This window comes from Dipteris shenzhenensis, chromosome 3, assembly GCF_047967505.1.
Source record: "Dipteris shenzhenensis isolate YYH24624 ecotype China chromosome 3, Dip_SZ_1.0, whole genome shotgun sequence".
Taxonomy (NCBI): Eukaryota; Viridiplantae; Streptophyta; class Polypodiopsida; order Gleicheniales; family Dipteridaceae; genus Dipteris; species Dipteris shenzhenensis.
In genome coordinates this window covers 17,980,850-17,999,594 of record NC_141598.1, presented here as the reverse complement: position 1 = coordinate 17,999,594, position 18,745 = coordinate 17,980,850, and the positions used below count along the sequence as shown (strand labels likewise).

The window sequence follows — 18,745 nt, the reverse complement described above, 5'->3', positions numbered from 1 at the left end:
CACCCTGGCATATAACGAGTGGAGCTCGATATATCAACACTCTCCCTCAAGCTCAATCCCAATTCCTGTACAGCAAGTAGGTCTCTGAACTTGCACAACTTCTCTGCACCCAATGCCTTCGTGAATATGTCAGCTACCTTATCCTTTGTGCTAACATAAACCAAATCAATAAAACCTACTATAACCTTCTCCCACACATAGTTAATGCACCTCAATGTGCTTTGTTCTAGCATGATAGACTGGGTTATTTGCCAAGTGTATACTGCTCATGTTGTCACAATAAATGACAACTGGTCCATCTATAGACTGATGCATATCATAAAGTAGCTTACGCAACCAAGCTACCTCACATGCAGCCATTGCTATACCCCTGTACTCAGCCTCTGTGCTCGACAAGGCAGTTGTAGGCTGTTTCTTGCTACTCTAAGTGACTGTAGCACTCCCAAAAGAGAACACATATTCACTGGTAGATCGTCTATCCGAAATACTACCAACTCAATCAGCATCAATGTATCCATGCAATTGTATCTGAAACCCAGTCTCATATACTGCAATGTGGACTTCACATACCTCAGTATGCATCTAGCTGCATCCAAATGCGGTTTCCTTGGAGCCCGCATAAACTGACTTACCAACCCAATAGCATAGCTAAAATTTGGTCTGGTAATAGTCATATAAATCAAACTTCCTACTATGCGTCTGTACATAGTAGGGTCTTCCAGAAGCTCACCTGCATCTGCGCTTAGCTTCACATTCTGCTCCAAAGGAACTAAAATAAGCTTACAGCCTGTCATCCCATATTTGGACAGCATGTCCAATCCATACTACCTCTGCAAGAGCTATATCCCACTTGTGGATCTAATCACCTCAATGCCCAAGAAGTAACGCAGCTCTCCCAAATCCTTCTTCTCAAACTTCTACTTCAATAGCATTTTCACATAAAGGATATCTTCATCACTATCACCTATGATGATCAAATCATCAACATAAATGACAAGCAACATAATACCTTTCTCTGTTTTCTTACATAAAGTGAGAAATCTGCCTTGGAAATTTCAAAGCCAATGGTGACAAGATACTGTCCTATCTTGTCAGACCATGCTCTAGGTGCTTGCTTCAAGCCATACAAGGCTTTCTTCAACCTGTAAACAAACTCAGGATGAACACCATGAACATGACCTGGTGGCTGCTCCATAAAGACCTCTTCTTGCAAATCACCATGCAAGAAGGCATTCTTTACATCCATCTGATGTAAAGAAAATCCCTTTGATGCAGCCATAGCAATGGCTGCTCTTACAGTTGCCATCCTTGCAACTGGACTGAATGTTTCTTCATAATCAATGCCATATGTCTGTGCATACCCCTTGACAACTAATCTTGCCTTGTATCCGCTCACAGAACTATCTACATTGTGCTTAGCCTTATAAACCAATTTGCAGCCAATTGCATTCTTGTCTTTAGGCAAAGGCACCAATTCCCATGTAGCATTTGCTTCCAAGGCATCCATTTCTTCATCCATGGCTTTCTCCCATTTTTCTTTTCCCATGGCTTGCTCAAAAGAAGTGCGTTCTGGTTCATGTATCACTTTGACCATATAGGCATAGTGAATGGCTATAAATCCATCATATTTCAGCCTATCCACAGGATACTTAACTTTAGCCCGGGGAGAATTGGGGTCTCAAAAGGGCCTCCAATTAGTGTTTCCTAATTTCAAGGGATTAGAGTGTGATATGAGGTGTACTAATGAGAGTTTTAGAAGGTGTGGGGCAATGGTATGTTGAGGTGGAGGGTGGGCAGGCTTGCAGAGAGCCCCTATTGGTTGCTCCCCTTACACTAGGGACCACCCAAACCATCCCCCCCCCTTTTAACCCATGTTTGACCCTCCTACTAGATGCACCTCCCCCACATGAGCCCAAAATTGCCTTCAATAGGATGGTAGGGCCCTTGTGGCAAATTTTTCTCCCCTCCCTCTTTCTAGGACCTCTGCCCCCCACTGTTCTGGTCCCAACCTGCCAAATCACTCAGATTTGAACCAAATCCCATGCATTTTCCCTCTCCCCTCTCTTTCTTTGCTCCCTCCTGCTCTGGCCTACTTGCTGCAGCTCCTCTCTCTCTCTCTCCTCTCCCTTTCTTGTGCCTCTGTTGGAGCTGCTCTGTCCCTCTTCTTCTCCCTCTCTTGTGCCTCTACTGCTGTTGCTCTGTCCCTCTCCTTCTCCCCCTCCTGTGCCTCTGTTACTGCTACTCTGTCCCTCTCCTTCTCCCTCTCCTGTGCCTCTATTGCTGTTGCTCTGTCCCTCTCCTTCTCCCTCTTCTGTGCCTCTGTTGGAGTTGCATTGCTTTGTGTAGGAGTCCCATTCTTGTTATTGCAAAATCTGCAAGCATGTTGAGGAGAAAGGCTACAAGACCATGCAATGCTATGACCTCTTGTGTCTTCCACAACACTAGAAATGCATTGGATGAGTGGATCCCTTGCACCTACAGCTTAAATGACTGGGTAGTGATGAAAGGATCAGCCAAAGGTCCACATAAGCTTCCCAAGAGCAAGAGAGGTGACATCTTGCATGAGTGGAAGGGGCGCATCTTGAATTTCAAGTTTGGGAAGAAAGGATGGCTCACAAAAGTGCAACATGTTTACATGGGAAAAGATATGCGGCTTCCTACATCATTCAATCAATCTAAGATACCATCACACTGTGAGCCTTTCTATCTATGTACCTTTTTCACCTGTAAGTGTAATGAGTCCATTTGGAAATTTTGTGTTTGGTTTCTAAGAGCTCTTTTTCATGGTGGCAGATGTTTTCCCTTCGGACCTCGAGGAGTGGTTTCTTGCTTGTCCCACTCCATCTAAATGCATAGTATTTGACAGTGGGTTCTTAGAATTTTCACATATAAAGTCTCTATTTTCAATGTTAGACTATGCCCAACCGTTTGCATTGTGACTTCGAGGAGAGGAATTTCCTCAGCAACTCTTTTCTTGTAAATGAGCTTGAATGTTTCTTTGCTTCATCTATCAAGTTTTCTTGCCCACCATCTTTTGGTGTATAGTCTCGCTAAAGAATATCTTATGAATTCAAGCGCATCGAACCAAAAGTGGTTTGTGTGATCAAAAATTGAAAAGGTGGAATAGATAGTACTTTTGGAGCTAGAGGTGGTTTGGAGGAGATTCTGGGAGAGATAGGCTCTGTCAAAGCCTTGATTCTCTCCTTGACTCCCCTATCTACCAAATGAAGAGAATCATTGAATGGGAGCTCGGAGCTTCTTAATGTGGTGCCTTTACCCATCCATATATTAGTGCTTCTTTCAATCATGTTAAAGTATCCTATCAAAACCTCATCACCTAAATCTGATAAGGAGTGCCAAGTAGTGCTTCTCTCATGATGGCTTGTAGGGGCATACATTGACACTAGACAAAACTTGATTCCTTTGAGAAGGCATTTCAATAAGATCCATATGTTATCTATCCAATAGCACACCCTCCTCTACCTTCTTCGTGGGAGGTGGCATACCAAGTCCTCCTCTTATCAATACATCTGAGTCGTGTGTCTAGAGCTTTTCCTGTAGTTTTAACCTCTTACAGAGCCAAAAGGTTGAAGAAACAGAAAAACTAACGAGTAGTGGAATGTCGTCCTTTTTCGATTTAGCAGGGCTGATTGGAGAGTTTCGGGTTGTTTGGGAGGCTACTCTATTGGAGGAGCTAGGTGATGTAGCTTCTTGTCCAGAGTGACTAGAAGTCAGTGCTCCAGAGTTGAAAGAACCATGACCTGCTGTCTATCCCATCCTGCTTCCTCCCCAACCTGAGAAGGTAAAGGCGTTTCCTCATTCAGCAGTTCCTCCTTGGGTTCCTTCTTGGGAACCAGAAGGAGAAGCCCATATTTCTCTGCTTCCATCTCCAACATTCTGCTAAGGTGGAGCAGGAAAGTTATCGACTAGTGGAAGGAAGGATGTGAGATCAGGGAAGTTAGGACCGTTGTATTTTTTTCCAAAAGAAGGTCGAAGGGGGCGCAGCCACCACTGTCACATCGTGCATGAGGAGCGAAGGATTCTCTATGAGTGTCGCATGCTGCAAAGTGAGCATTGAGTGAGGCAAAAAGGTCAGAAGCAGGGATTTGTACTCAGGTTTGAGAGGAAGGAGAGGGAGCCTAGATTGCGGCGGACACAGGTAACCATCGCCCACCGTCAGCCATCTTTGTTGGTTGCCCATTGTCCATCGCCCACCCATCGACCACCTCCGTCGGTTGCCTACCACCCTTTGCCATCCGCACCACCCTCTAATTGTCTCTCCACCGCCAGTTGCACCACCCTCCATCATGCGCTACCAACAATGCACCCTCCTCGTTAATGCCTCCACCGTCCGCACCGTCGTTGCTCAACACCTCCCCGCCCACCGCCCACCCTCTGCCCCGCAGCCTCTACATCCCCACCCTTCTACTTCCCCCTCCCCTCACTCCCCCCACCCCGACTCCTCCCTTCTCCCTTGCCTGCCACCCTGTAACCTACGCCCCCTCGCCTCTGTGTATTTCTTTTTTTAAATAAAAAAGTGTAACCTAATCGTAACCCTAACTAGCTCACTAACCTAGGCTAGGTTAGTTAGCGTAGGTCAAGAATTAGGTTAGCATAATTGGATTTAAGTTAGAAATCTAACTATAGCTAGACTAGTTAGATTAACTATATCAATTAGGTTATATTAACTAGGGTAATTGATAGTTCACTCAGTTATAGTAACTAGCCAACTAGATAGTTAGGTTAGTTAGATTAAACCTGGTGGTTAGACTACCTTAACCTATTTTAGTTCTTTAAATCTAAAGACCATTCACACGACACTTAAGGCCAAGACTCCCCCAAAAAGGCCTAATTTTGGCACAAAATTAACCCTCCGTTACTCGCTCATTTTGTGACCAAATTGGACCAGGTTTTGAGCCATGGTTTCACACATAAAAACACCATGCTACGGGGAATTTTTCCAACCCATTACACACCCTTTTTTCATCCCTAGAACTCATTAATTCGTGCCCCCATGAGGGCTATTTTTTGCACTTACACTCTTAAGTTTAACTCGTGACCTCCGATTGACAATCTGTCTGTACCAACACATTCTTGCACTCAAGGAGGACAATCCTAGGCACAATTATAACAAGACAGTCCCTAATGCACTGACACATCTCCAACCTCCCTAGGACACATACATCAACAACTGGACTTGAGGAGTAGTTACCCGATCGACCTCTCGACAATTATGCATGCATGCAAGTATGCTCCGGCCAATGTCTCCGACTACCCTCCACCCCAAATTGCCCCATTGAATTGCATCCAATCCATTTGACTCCTCCAAGTCACAATATGGCAGATCACCGTCGTGATGATTGTGGCATTGACCTAGATGCAGATGGGGCCAATTTCTTTAACCCTCGCACCAATTATGGTTGACACAATAACAATCAAGGAAGGCAACCCCTGGACAATCTAGAACTTCCCAAATACAATGGCCATGGCAATCTAGCAACATTCCTCTAGCATTTTGATGCCGCATGTCAAGCTGGAGGAGATCAATCAAATGAAACCAAGGTTGCATGGTTCCCCATGGCCTTAACTGATGAAGCCTAGTACCTTGACCTCCTAGTAGAAGAACGAGCCACATGGGACCTGCTGGAAACAAATTCTAGAGGTGTTCCAAATGGAAATACTTCAAGATAATCCCACTCTCCAACTATGTAAGCTCAAACGAGGTCGAAGGGAAGATGTATGCACGTATCTAGGTAAAATGAAATGCCTAATTGCAAAACGTCACCCACGTCCCGATGATAAGTACATGACAGTCTGGTTCATTGCAGGCCTAAGGAAGAAGATCCGCAAGGACATGAAAACGATTAGCAGTTATGAAATATTGACACTAACAGTGATGATGGAAGAGCAAGTGCATGAGATAAGAACTCTAAAAAGGGAAAAGCAAAGTTAAATATAGAAACGTCTAATGAAAATTTCCTAGAGACCATGAAGCTAAGAGAAGAAATGATGCATGTCATGGAACAAAAGCTTTACATGTCTCAAGCAGTACCTCTGATTTATCCAAGGCAAGAAAATGTATGCTGTCCACATTGCATGGTCAATCATATAGCAAATGAATGCCCCATCCCAAAATCTAGGATCAATGCACAAGCCAATCTATTGCCAAGGTGGTGGTGCCACATCTACGTAGTCGGTGGGGATGAAAAAAATAGTTGCATCTTCAATATAACCTGGCCCAACCTCAATGAGGAATTGATAGATTGACAATACAAAATCATAACACATTAGTAAGAGTCAATGTGGGGACAGTAGCAATAAAACCCATTGTGCCTAGAACATTGGATGAAACCTCTTCAACGACGATCTCAAGTAAATAAGCCCTCCCACAACAACATGCCTTAGCTAGAGATACACAAAGCAATATCAAAATTTGGATCCAAGCATTCAGCATCTTCCAAGACCTTTGAGGTAGGCTTCTTCTCCTTAGGAGAAGTCTTGGGGGCTTTGGCTTTTAGAGCCTTGCCCTTATGTGGTGAATTAGCTTTTGGTGGTGGCTTGGCTATAGTAGCTAGAGGGGTCGCCTCTACTTTGAGGGATCCTAGGGAGCCTTAATTCTATCTAGCATGGCTCCCCAATCAGTTGAGAACTTGTGGTGAGTGATGACGGTACCCACATATCTCATCCAATGAAGATCCATTTTTACTTTTCGAACACTCTGGCCATATTCTATTCCCCTCAAGATATTAATCATACTTAAGGGAACTATGTTCTCGGGAACATTCGGATCGTAGGCTGCCATTTTTGTCCCTATCCTCTCGACTGCATCTATAGTAGCGAGGACATGCATCCAGTTCTGGGAGAACTCCAGATTTTATAGCACAGCATGATAGTGTTCATCTTGGTCCGCTCTCATTATATGCTTGGAATACATTTAAGGAGGCAGTCTTCTGTGTAGTATTCGACTCAGCTTTGTGAATAAGTTGCCGATCATTGGGTGGGCTTTCCACTTCTGGAGTTCAACACTCACAATTTGATCATTCTTGCACTGATAAGTCCTATTTGAGGACTCGCAGGACTAGACCTGTAGTGCGCATAAAGGGTCTTCCTAGAATGACATCGTAACCATCTGGCTACCCATGGAAATCCATTACAACAAACCAAACATGGTAGGTGAGGCTTAAGGTTTTGATCTAAACGTGGGCCATTGCTCCATCGGCTAATTTGACAACCAGGTTGGCATTTTCATATTGGTGTCCTTCAAAACCCTACCAATTAGAGGCTGTCACTCCATCGGCTAATTTGACAACTAGGTTGGTGTTTTCAATCTTAGGCCTCCCCACTTATCCGAGCATTGTTAGTGATAATGCTAACACTTGATCATCCATCCAAGATTGATGTGGCATTCTTGCTTTGGTAGGTCATTGGGAGCGTGGCATTGGTATTGGCGCTCTCAAAATACTGGCCCAATTTGTTGACCAAAATCTTTAACAGGTTTCGTTCTTCCATAGGGGACTTCCATTACCTCACTCGCCACTTCCTGAGATGTGACCATATGTCCATTCATCCAGTTGAAGAAGTCTCTCCAAAAGGATGGGGTTCCCTCTTAGGATGCCGACTATAGGCATTTTTTACCTTTATGGACAAGAATGCATCGATCCTTGCCACATCTTGAGGCTAGGTGATGGGTCCTCGAACACATTGGAGGAAGCTACATGGGACTTCTCTAGTTGATCTTCATCCTTCATATTATCATCCAAGAGTACAACAATCTTACTACACAACTCAAATGATGTGGGGTTTAGGGTTAACAGATGACCAACAACTTTCCATCCCTTAACCTGATGAGGAAGCATGGTAATAAGCGTTCATTGATCATCCTTTCATGAGGCTTGTAGTGGGAATTCAAGTGTTTAATCCTCACGATATATTCCCATAAGGTCTCATGCTCCTTCTGCTTGACCTCATCCAACTAGTTAGTAGGGCTCCATCTAGGACCAATGGGAGTGAATCCCACTATGAATGCTTTTATAAGTGTCTCCTAGTTGATCTTCTCTTTTGTGCTTAAAGCCCTATACCATTGGCCTGCCTTACCATCTAGGCTCAGCCCAAACATAGTCACTTTGTCCAAGTCACCTATGTTCCCTAAGGTCTCACAAATCTACTCGAACCTCTCGACATGGGACATTGGATCTCCCTCTCCTGAGAATTTCATTATGAGCTTGGAGTGTTGAGAGTTCACGCTCAACATCATGTGATCATATGTGCATAGCACTAACCCAATAGAGTGCTATAAAGGAAAGGGTTAGATGCCGTAGCCCTAAATGGGTTTGTATATATTCTACATTTTCAACTAAATCTAGTGTATAGTTAGTCATTTGTGGTGTGCTCTCTAGCTATTCCCTCTCTCCTCATCTCCACTCTTCTCCTCTCCCCTCTTCATATTTTGTCATGGTATTAAAGCTCCCTTGCCTTCCGCTGAGGCATTGCGATTCTTGAGAGAGTGAGAGTGATCGAGAGATCGAGAGTGTTCTCGAGTTTCACTTCCATTGAGTGATAGAGAAGAATTTCTATCCATTTGAGATATTTCCGTTCACGTGACAGAGAGAGAGAGAGAGATGCTCCTTCATTTCTTTGATAGAATTATGATTGAGAGAGAGAGATTTGTAAGAGCCCGTTGAGAGAAAGATAGGGAGAGATTGAATTTTTATGTTCTTTTGCGAGAGAGAGCATCTATATTCTCCTTATTGCAAGAGAGAGTGAGATAGGGAGTGTTTTCAAAGGTTTTGTGAGAGAGACAGAGAGCACAACTCCAACATAGGCAACTATGCAACTATATGCAAGAGAAAGGCCTCCCAAACGAGGCGACTCTAGCACCACGGCCAGTCTACCTCCTGCCTATAATACCTCTAAAGCTCTCGTGGCATGAATCTTTAGAGATAAGGACTTAACACCATCAATTGTAGTAGCTTCAACAACCTTAGCTGCATCAACCTCCTGCAAAGCACTCTATAATTGGCTTTCTGCATCCTGCAAGATGCTCCTACAAGCTCCTCCAAGATCCTCGACTGCTCACAACTAGTCTGCTCCAACTAGGCTATTCCATAAGCCGCAGCCCACAGCACCCGCCGTTGCTTGCTGATTGCTAGTATGGCTAGAGGTGTCGCATGTTGAGCAGGGAGCTGGTCTAACAATGACCTTCTGCCATCAAGGGTCCTTCCACAGTGCGCTACCGACCAGCCATCCTCAACGCTCTCCAACAGCCAAAGTCGTGCCTCTCCAACGACAGCCTGGCTACTAAAGACTCAAAAGCAGCTCAACAAAGCTCCAACTGGCCGCTGCCCATCTTCCAAGCTCTTGCTCCAGCACAGCCTTAGCGCTCTAGCATCCACGGGTTGCTCCATATGTAGCATCGGCGTTGTGGCTCCCTCCTCCATCGATGAAGTGAGCACCAGCCTTTAGCAACCATTTGAACTCTTCACCGATTGAGCCTCCTACGAGGATGGCCAGCTCCCTCACCTCCAATGCCAATGCCATATCCTTCCTCGTAGTTGCAAGTATAGAATCCTCACAACTACAACCAAATATCTGCATGCAAAGCAAGCCACACTCCAGCTGCTCTGCAGACAACTGCTCATCCATCGAACTCCACAACCAAGTTGAGCTGTGAGCTTCCATAACGGGCTTCCAATAGCCACCTTGTTCGCTACAGCCAAGCTAATGCCAACATCGCCATCTCTGTTGAGCTTCATCCCTTCCTTTCCAAGGTTCTACACTTTAGGAAAGGACACATGGCAGATAAGGATTAACCTAACCCCACATGGCAAATTATCTCCTAAGGGTTATCAAACATAGGTTCGGTCAGCCTTGGTTCAGTTAGGCCACCATAGGTTGGGTTAGCCTTGTGGTCAGGTTGCATGACACATAGCATATTATATTTGACCTCAATTAAGTGGTATAGTTAGGTTGACCCTGAGTCAACCTTTTGGATAGGGTTGGGTACATAACCCAAGGTCAAGTTAACCCTTGGTTAAGGTGTGGTCAAAATTGTGACACGTGGCACCCTTATCCCCACTGCCACATCACATGGCAGTCCCCTAACAGGCACAGTTATCCCTCTACAAGCACTCATAGTTCACTGCATGTGACCACTCCTACCACCTTAGCACAGGGCTCCACAGGCATAGTCATTGCATGTGACCCCCTGACTGCCACATCATCATTGAGCACATTTGCACTCCTTTTGCCCCTCCACCTAGATCAAGTCGTATCTCTTGATCTAGGAAGAATTTGAAAGGAAAATCAATCAATTTTTTGTGCTCTACATGCTCATCACAACACGTGCACATTTTGGTGCAAGTATCAATCACTTTTGAGCCTAGTTGACAAATCCACTTCCTACACTTACATCCACCTCTACATCTACGCATCTGACCCAGCACATAAAAAGAACCAAAGAAAAGAAATTATTTGTTGTTCTTTCATCGATCGACGGTCGGTATAGATCTAAATCAAAGAGACTAGATAGCCATAGAGGAGACGCTTTGAATTTCCCCAAGTTGCAAATCTAAGCCATGCCCAAAATTTTCAACTAATACCTACTCGAAGTCAGTCCTCACATACGGTTTCACATCATCACATTACCTGAAACCTAACATTCATCAGTTCAATGAGCAGACTTCAGAGTGTTTAGAGGCATTGCCGATTGATCAATGGGCAGATAGCACATGATTTGATTTCACACACACATGCCATCATTGTAAAGCCTATTCAGCTATTTCACGGCATTGTGCACATCATTTCATCCTTTTAAATCCTCTTGGCTATTTCGGACATCATTTGCCATAAGCCTTATAATATAGATCGAATTATATATATTGTAGTTCTATCTTCACCGACAGTTCAAATTTCACTTTGCTACAATCAGTGTTTTGTAGTTGATTGAGATAGTGATTTTCACGACACTTTGATTACATTTCTTACACCATGTCTACGACTAGCAACCTCAATCTACAAGCATCTGCTAAGTTAGACAACTCCAATTACGGCACATGGAAATACCGAATGGAGACCATTCTTGTACTTCAGGACAAATGGGAGTATGTCGATGGATCTACACCTAGACCATTGGACGATCAAGCCAATAGTAGCTCTACTCCACCTGTTGTCACAGCACCAGCAGCGGGATCTACACTAGGATCTCCAGCTACACAATCAGTTTCTGTACTTATAGCAGATCTTGCCATTGCCTGAGCACAGGCAGAATGGGATAAGAAAGATAAGTATGCATATCATCTGATCAAGCAAAATGTGCAAGATGTCATGCTAGGACAGCTTAACACATTCAAGACATCGAAAGAAGAATGGGATATGTTCGCAACTCTCTACGAGTCCAAGAGCACGTCCAGAATTCTCACACTAAGAAACCAAATCAACCAGAGTTTCTACAATAACAGCGAAACCGGTCATGCTTACTTACTCTGGATCGAAGACTACAACAATCAACTTGCAGCATGAGGAGAGACTATGAATCTAGTAGAAATGGTTCAAGTCATCCTTAATGGACTAGGAGAGGGATACGAGAATCTAGTCTAGAGTATTGCCATTCAACGACAAATTCCGACATTGGAAGAGCTCCAGGCAGTCTTACTTGGTGAACTCAGGACGCAAGCCATTCATGCACGCAAAGGTCATTGTAATGATCAGGCATTCACAACTTCATACAAAATCAGAGGCAGAGGTAGACTCATTCCAGAGAAGTGGTCATCATCAGCAACAAAACCATCAGCAAAGTCAGCATCAGCAATATCAGAATCAACAAAGAGAAAATCATTCCAATCGAGGAAGATTCCAAGGACAAGGGAATGCATCCACCAATGTGTCAAACATCCAGTGCAACTACTGTCATAAGTTTGGGCACTATAAAAGAGATTGCCGCAAGAAGCAGTACAACCAAGGCGGTCAATCTAGCAGTAATTGAGGGATTTTCCGCAGAAGAGGAAATCATCGTGGTGGACATTCTAGTCACAGTCATTTTGCAAATGAACATGGGAATATGTTTCTTGCAAACGAGGAAATGCAACAAACTAATACAGTGTATCTAGACATTGATTGCAATCCAAAAGAGGATTTCAGCTATCAAGTCGACCAAGCAGATCAAGATCCTTGGTACATCAACAGCGGTGCATCATCTCATATGGCAAATCATCAGGAATGGTTCATAGAGATGAAACCATTAGAAGGTTAAAAGAATGTCATCTACACAGTAGATAATACACTGACTCCAATTCAAGGGTCAGGCATTATCCCTATGAACAATTTCACTGGTGCGAAAGGATTGGTGAAAGATTTACTCTACATTCCAAAGCTCAGCAAGAACCTCTTGTCAATAGGTCAAATGACAGAGTACAACTACTGATTCTCTTTGATAGAGATGAATGCACTATCAAAGACAAATCCAGAAGATTTCAACTAGTAGAAAAAAGTGTCAAGGACGCTTGTACAAAATGCTAGCTACAGTACTAGATATGTATGCCATGTTAGTTCAACCACAATAGATGCCACTTTCGGCAAATGTGTAGCGGGCTTGGGTGTACGGGTCGCACTGGTATAGGCCTAGGTATAGGCATTGTCACATTAGGCACTGGTTGCCATGGTGCAACCATAGGGAAAGGAGTGCCATCTGGGGCTCCTACCCAAGTTGAGCATAGATTGGGATGAGGGCCATCACAAGTAGAAGGATATTTTAAATAAATAAATAGATAAGCACCCTACAAATGTCACAGTCTCAAGGCTATAATGCAAAGAGTTGGTTGCCCAAGTATCCGACTACTGGCTGCAAATGTCGAACCAAAAATGACAGCAAATGTCCACAAGTGTCAATGCCAAGATGGATGCTCAAACACTGAGTAAAATGCAGATGTTGTCCCCAAAAATGACCTCGAAAAAATAGTCTAATCAAATGAGCCCCCTGCAAAGTGAGTTTGCAAAAGTGAGTGCTCAAACAATGAGAAAATGCACAAGGTGTCCTGCAAAATCTATCCCGCAAAGAAGGTCCTGCCAAAGGTGACCAGCCCAAATCAAGGGGCAAATACCTGCATATCTATCCAATCTCAGTACAAACTGACTGCAGATGAAAACCCCAAATTTTGCTGGAATGTTGCAAATGTGACCAAATCTGCATCAAATTCTCGCCAATGTCACTAAAACACCCTAAATTTCATAATCAAAGCGGCCAATGAGTGCAAATGTGACAAAATAACCTGCAAATTTGACAATAACTCGCAATCTGTTCAAAAGCCCCAATTTCAGGCAGATCTAAGTCGAGAGGGAGAAAATCCCATCCAAATGGTGCTAGAGATGGTTGGAGTAGCTGGAGGAAGGCCAAAATGATAAAAAAAAGTCAAAGTATAAGCCAAAAATGCTTGAAATCACTTGCAGTCAGGTTGTATGGATTGCTGGCAACGTTGTGCATCTGTACATACATACGTCTGTATGGTGTCCGTACAATTGTACGAACAGAGTTAAAATGATGTGAAGCTGTGGTTTCTATGAAAGTAGATCAGAAATTGCACAAAACATTGAAATCGGACTTGAAAAAGCCAAAAAACAGCCCCGCTGAAGTGTTTTTCTACTCAAAAAGCAGGTTTCTAGCAATGAAATGAGGCATCGGACGGAACTGGAGTAAAATGGCAAGTAGGAGCAATGGCTGAGCACGAGCGGGGGAAGGTAGGAGCTAGAAAACCTGCTCTGATACCACCATTGGGTGCGGGAAGCAATGGAATGGGTGTGGAGTGCAAGGGAGCAGACAACAAAGACGAAGTTCTTGCAAATGGATAATGAGAAAGTTCAAAGGGGTGGCCTATATGGCCCCGAAGTCAACCATATGGTTGCCAATGAAGTTAGCCTAAGGGTTAAATGAGTCCTAAGACTAGCCTACAAGGCCATACCAGGGCTCAGTGCTAACAAAATCTTCATGTAGTACGTGATAAACATATTGTGTATCTATGCTTGAATGAGAAGTAGTATTCCAGTTTTCATATACACAAAGCTATCACTTGAGACATCAATATGTCGACATTTGGGGTCTTGAGAAATATCCTGGCGAGAAGTAGAGGATGTCATAATTTTTCTGCTAAAAGAAAAGCCCGCTATAGAATCCAAAGGTAGCAAGATGAAAGTAAATTGGCAAAGAAAAACCCCAAAGATAAAGAACAAGATGAATTTCATTCATATGGCCTGCCTTGATGGTGTGAAAAACAAGCTATAAATGATGAAAATCATTCATAAGGCCTGCCCAAGATCCAAAATAAGGAAAAAGAAGATCAATTGGATGGGTAGCATGGAAAAGAGGGCTGAAAGCTCTGTGTGTGTGTGTGTGAGAGAGAGAGAGAGAGAGAGAGAGAGAGACTTCCACCAAAAAAGTGTGTGTGAAGAGAGAGAGAGAGAAGGGGTGAGAGACATAAAGAAAGTAGAGAAAAAGATGGAGAAATTTAAGGGATGAAAATAACAATTGAAACTTGCACCAATCATAAACAAGTTGAATACATTCAAAAGGTAAGATAGAGAAAGGTGAGATAGAGAACAAGAAGAAGAAAAGAAGAGAGAGAGAAAGGGGGAGAAAAAAATGGGGACAAAAATAGCAAGCACCAAATGGATGAGGACAAAAATAGCTGCCTACAAGAAGAAGAAGAAGAAGAAGAGAGAGAGAGAGAGAGAGAAAGGGGCAGAAAAAAATGGGGACAAAAATAGCAAGCACCAATTGGATGAGGACAAAAACGAGCATGATAAAAATAGCATTTTATCATCTCCACCAAAACCAACTGATTACTATAGCCTTTGCTATGGGCAAGCCAAAAGGAAAGAGAGAGAAGAAGAAGAAGAAGAAAAGAAGAGAGAGAGAGAGAGAGAGAGGGGGATATAAATAGCAAGATGGAGGATTTCAAGGGATACACATAGCAAGTGCTAACTTAGTCCAATTATAAAAATGTCCACAAAAATTCATGAAATTTTCACTCTCACTAAACTAGGTAGTCATTAGTGTATCGAGATGCCAAAAACACAGCCCTGTAGACTTTAGGAGAAACACAAAAATCACGAAGAGAAAAGAACTGTGCGTAAGATTTACCTGAACGAACAAAGCCCCCATGCTGTGACCCATGAGAGCAAAGAACAGGCACTTAAGGGAGCGTTTGTTCGTGGCAAAGGGTGAGAGCAGCAATAAACGGGAAAATCCAGCAGTAAATGGAGGTGGCGAACAGCAAGGGACGGGAAAGCAGCAAAAACCGAAGCTGTCAGAACAAAACAAAATCAGGCCAAGAAGCAGCAGACGGAGGAAAACAGGGAGAGAAGGGCGATTGCATGCAGGCTGCTCGTCTCTCCCTCACACCACACACACCCATATATATATCACATACCAGCCTAATAGATCATCGCGCTTGTTAAAACGTAGAAATGTTTCACTGAAACCTCCAAACTGTAAATAGTTTCATGCATTTTTTTAAATTTCATGCATTTCAGTATATCACCCTCTTTGTTTCATTATAAATAGTTTGATTAGGAAATGTTCATGTTATAGCTCTTGCTACAATTGTGAAAATCCATGTGATGTAGTAAGACAATTGCAAGCACCGCATCCACAAAAATCACAAGCTGTAATTTGAAGAAATCAAAAAAGTTTTGAGGTTTGCGTCCATAGAAATTGGCCACTTGATTTCTAGATTCCAAATTCACACCATCTTGTTTAAGCGGCAGATCTGTGATCTTTTTAAGGCAACTCTGTGTAGCATAAAACACAATCCAACTCGACTATGAATACATCTCACCTCATTCTAACGATAGAATTTCAAATGAGAGGGACACTGGCTGCTATAGATGCGCTGGCGTCACCAATAGTCCCCACAAACACACTTTCCTTCCTTGAATACATGAAAGCGGTTTGCATCTTTGACAAAAATAGTTCGCTGCTCAATCTTTGATATCAGTGCAGTGGCAGCATGGCAGTCTTTACAAATACAAAGATTCTTGACAACCCGTATGGGTGTCCCCTTGGGTGTATTGACTAGGGCACATGCAATGGCCAGCTTCTCACTGTGCCCACATAACCCATCTCTTTTTGCATCAACAGATACATCTGGTGACACCCAATGCAAATCTGGAACATAGCCTTCCTCCTTCATTTTCACAGAAAGATCTTCTAGCTTTGCGTATATATGCCTGCTTTGGGAATGTCTTTTATCCCCCACCACAAATGAATGTACAATCCCGCCAGCATCACTCCACCAACTCTGTCCTGGCTTTTTCCATGCTTGTTCTTTCACCCTCATCGCCTCGATCGTCTTCTCTTCCTCCTGCATGTGAGCATCTGCGTAGATGTTACACATCAGGATATAAGCTGCAGCATCCTTTTCATCCAATTGCACAGCATGTTCAAAGGCCAGTCTTCCAAGCTCCACATTACCCCACTTTCGACAAGAACTCAACACTGTATGCCACACTGCAAGATTAGGATGCAAAGGCATCTTCTTCACCATTGCTATCGCCACGTCTAATTGGCCTGCACGGCCAACAAGATCAATCATGCCAGTGTGGTGCTCAATAGTTGGAGTAATGCCATACTCTTTGCTCATGGCATCAAAGTACTTCTGGCCCTTATCCACGAGCCCCGTGTGACTGCACGCAGTAAGGATAAGACAGAATGTGACCCCATCTGGCTCTATCCCTTCTCCTCTCATTCTCTCAAGCATATTGAAGACTTCTTCACTTTCTCCTAGCTGGGCATATCCTGCCATCAGTGCAGTCCACGAGACGACATCTCGAAGTGGCAGTTTGTCAAATGATTCCTGTGCTTTTGCAAGCGAGCAACATCTGGCATACATATCTATCAAAGTGTTGCCTACAAAAAGATCTCCTTCCAGCCCCTTTCGGGCAATCTTGGCGTGTATTTCTTGCCCCTTCTCTATGGCTCCTATGCTGCCACAAGCTTTCAAGCTGCAAACAAATGTGACAGCATCCGGAGAAAGATCCTCCAGTTGCATCTGTTCGAGACAGCTCAATGCTTCCTCACAAAGTCCATGCTCAGCATATCCTGCGATCAATGCATTCCAGGAGACCTCGTTTCGAATTGGGAGCTTGTCAAATGTTTCCTGTGCTTTTGCAAGCAAACTACACTTAGCATACATATCCACCAAGGTGTTGCCAACAAAAAGATCTGTTTCCAGCCCCTTTCTTGCAATCTCAACATGTATTTCATGGCCCTTGTCTATGGCTCCTATGGTACCACAAGCTTTCAAGCTGCAAACAAATGTGAGAGCATCGGGAGACAGACCTTCCACTTGCATCTGTTCAAAACAGTTCAGCGCTTCCTCTCCATGCCCATGTTCGGCATATCCAGCGATCAGTGCAGTCCATGAGACCTCATTTCTGACTGACAGTTTGTCAAACGCTTCCCGTGCTTTTGTGAGTGAGCCACATTTGGCATACATATCCACCAAGGTGCTGCCAACAAAAAGATCTCTTTCCATCCCCTTTTTGGCAATCTGCTTGTGTATTTCACAGCCTCTTTCTGGATCTTTCAGAGTAGCACAGGCCTTCAGTAGCGCGACAAAAGTATAGGTGCTAGGATGTACAGAATCCTCTTGCATTTTCTGGTAGAGGTTGAGGGCATGCAATGATTCCCCAGACTCCATATAACCCATGATGAGAGATGTCCAAGAATACACATTCCGATCAAGCAACTTGTTAAAAAGATTTTGAGCATCAGACATGCTTCCAACTTGGACCAACAATGGGACGAGGTAGTTTCCAACAAGTCTGTCATCTTCCAGCCCTCTTTTGCACATGTAGGCATACAAGCGTTTGGTATACGCTAGATTTTTCTTAGTTCTGCACTTCAGCAAAATGCATGTAAGGTTCTGAAGAGAAGGCAGCTGGGGCATCCGTTCCATAGACGTGAGTGCCTCCTCTAAGCTGAGGGGTTCCCATCCACTTTTCTCTCGCAGTTCTTGTGCTTTAGATGTACTCACCTGTACTCCAGACCTGAAGCCGGCCTTGACCCACTCCTCCGCCAAGCCACGGTTTCGTACGGATGTTTTGGCCATTTTTTGGAGCATGTCTTTAAACTGACCTGGATTGTACCAGTCAACCACAACAGAACAAATTGCCAAAAGTGGGAAAAAATATTTTCTCCGACCACAGACCTCCTTATGACGTACCTGAGCGACGAGAGGGCTGCATAGTCTAATTTTCTTTTGCAACTCATGTTTTCCAGACGCTCTATGGGAGTGCAAGGTATTTTATCACCAAACAAGAACGAATACGTGAAATACGATAGACGAGTCGTACAACCCAAAACAAGTTGAATACATTCAAAAGGCCTGCCTGGAAGGTGAGAGAGAGAACAAGAAGAAGAAGAAGAGACGAGAAACGGTAAGAAAAAAATGGGGATAACAAGTGGAATAAATTCAAAAGGCTGCCCTGGAAGCTGAGAGAACAAGAAGAAGAAGAGGAAGAAGAACAAGAAGAGAGAGAGAGAGAAAGGGGGAGAAAAAAATGGGGACCAAAATAGCAATAGATCCACATCATTTTCCCTTTCTTAAACACAAACACCTTTACTAAAGCCTTCCCTCCTCAGGGTAGGGCAAAAATAACAAGCACCAATTGGATGAGGATAAAAATAGCTACTTGGAATAAGAAGAAGAAGAGGAAGAAGAAGAGAGAGAGAAAGGGGGAGAAAAAAATGGGGACA

The 18,745-nt window shown here is 43.7% G+C and overlaps 1 pseudogene; it reads right to left on the bottom strand.

Moving 5' to 3' along the window:
• Positions 1–15,754: 15,754 nt before the first annotated feature.
• Positions 15,755–18,525, bottom strand: LOC147903462 (pentatricopeptide repeat-containing protein CRR2, chloroplastic pseudogene; annotated as a pseudogene).
• Between the last annotated feature and the right edge of the window lie 220 nt (positions 18,526–18,745).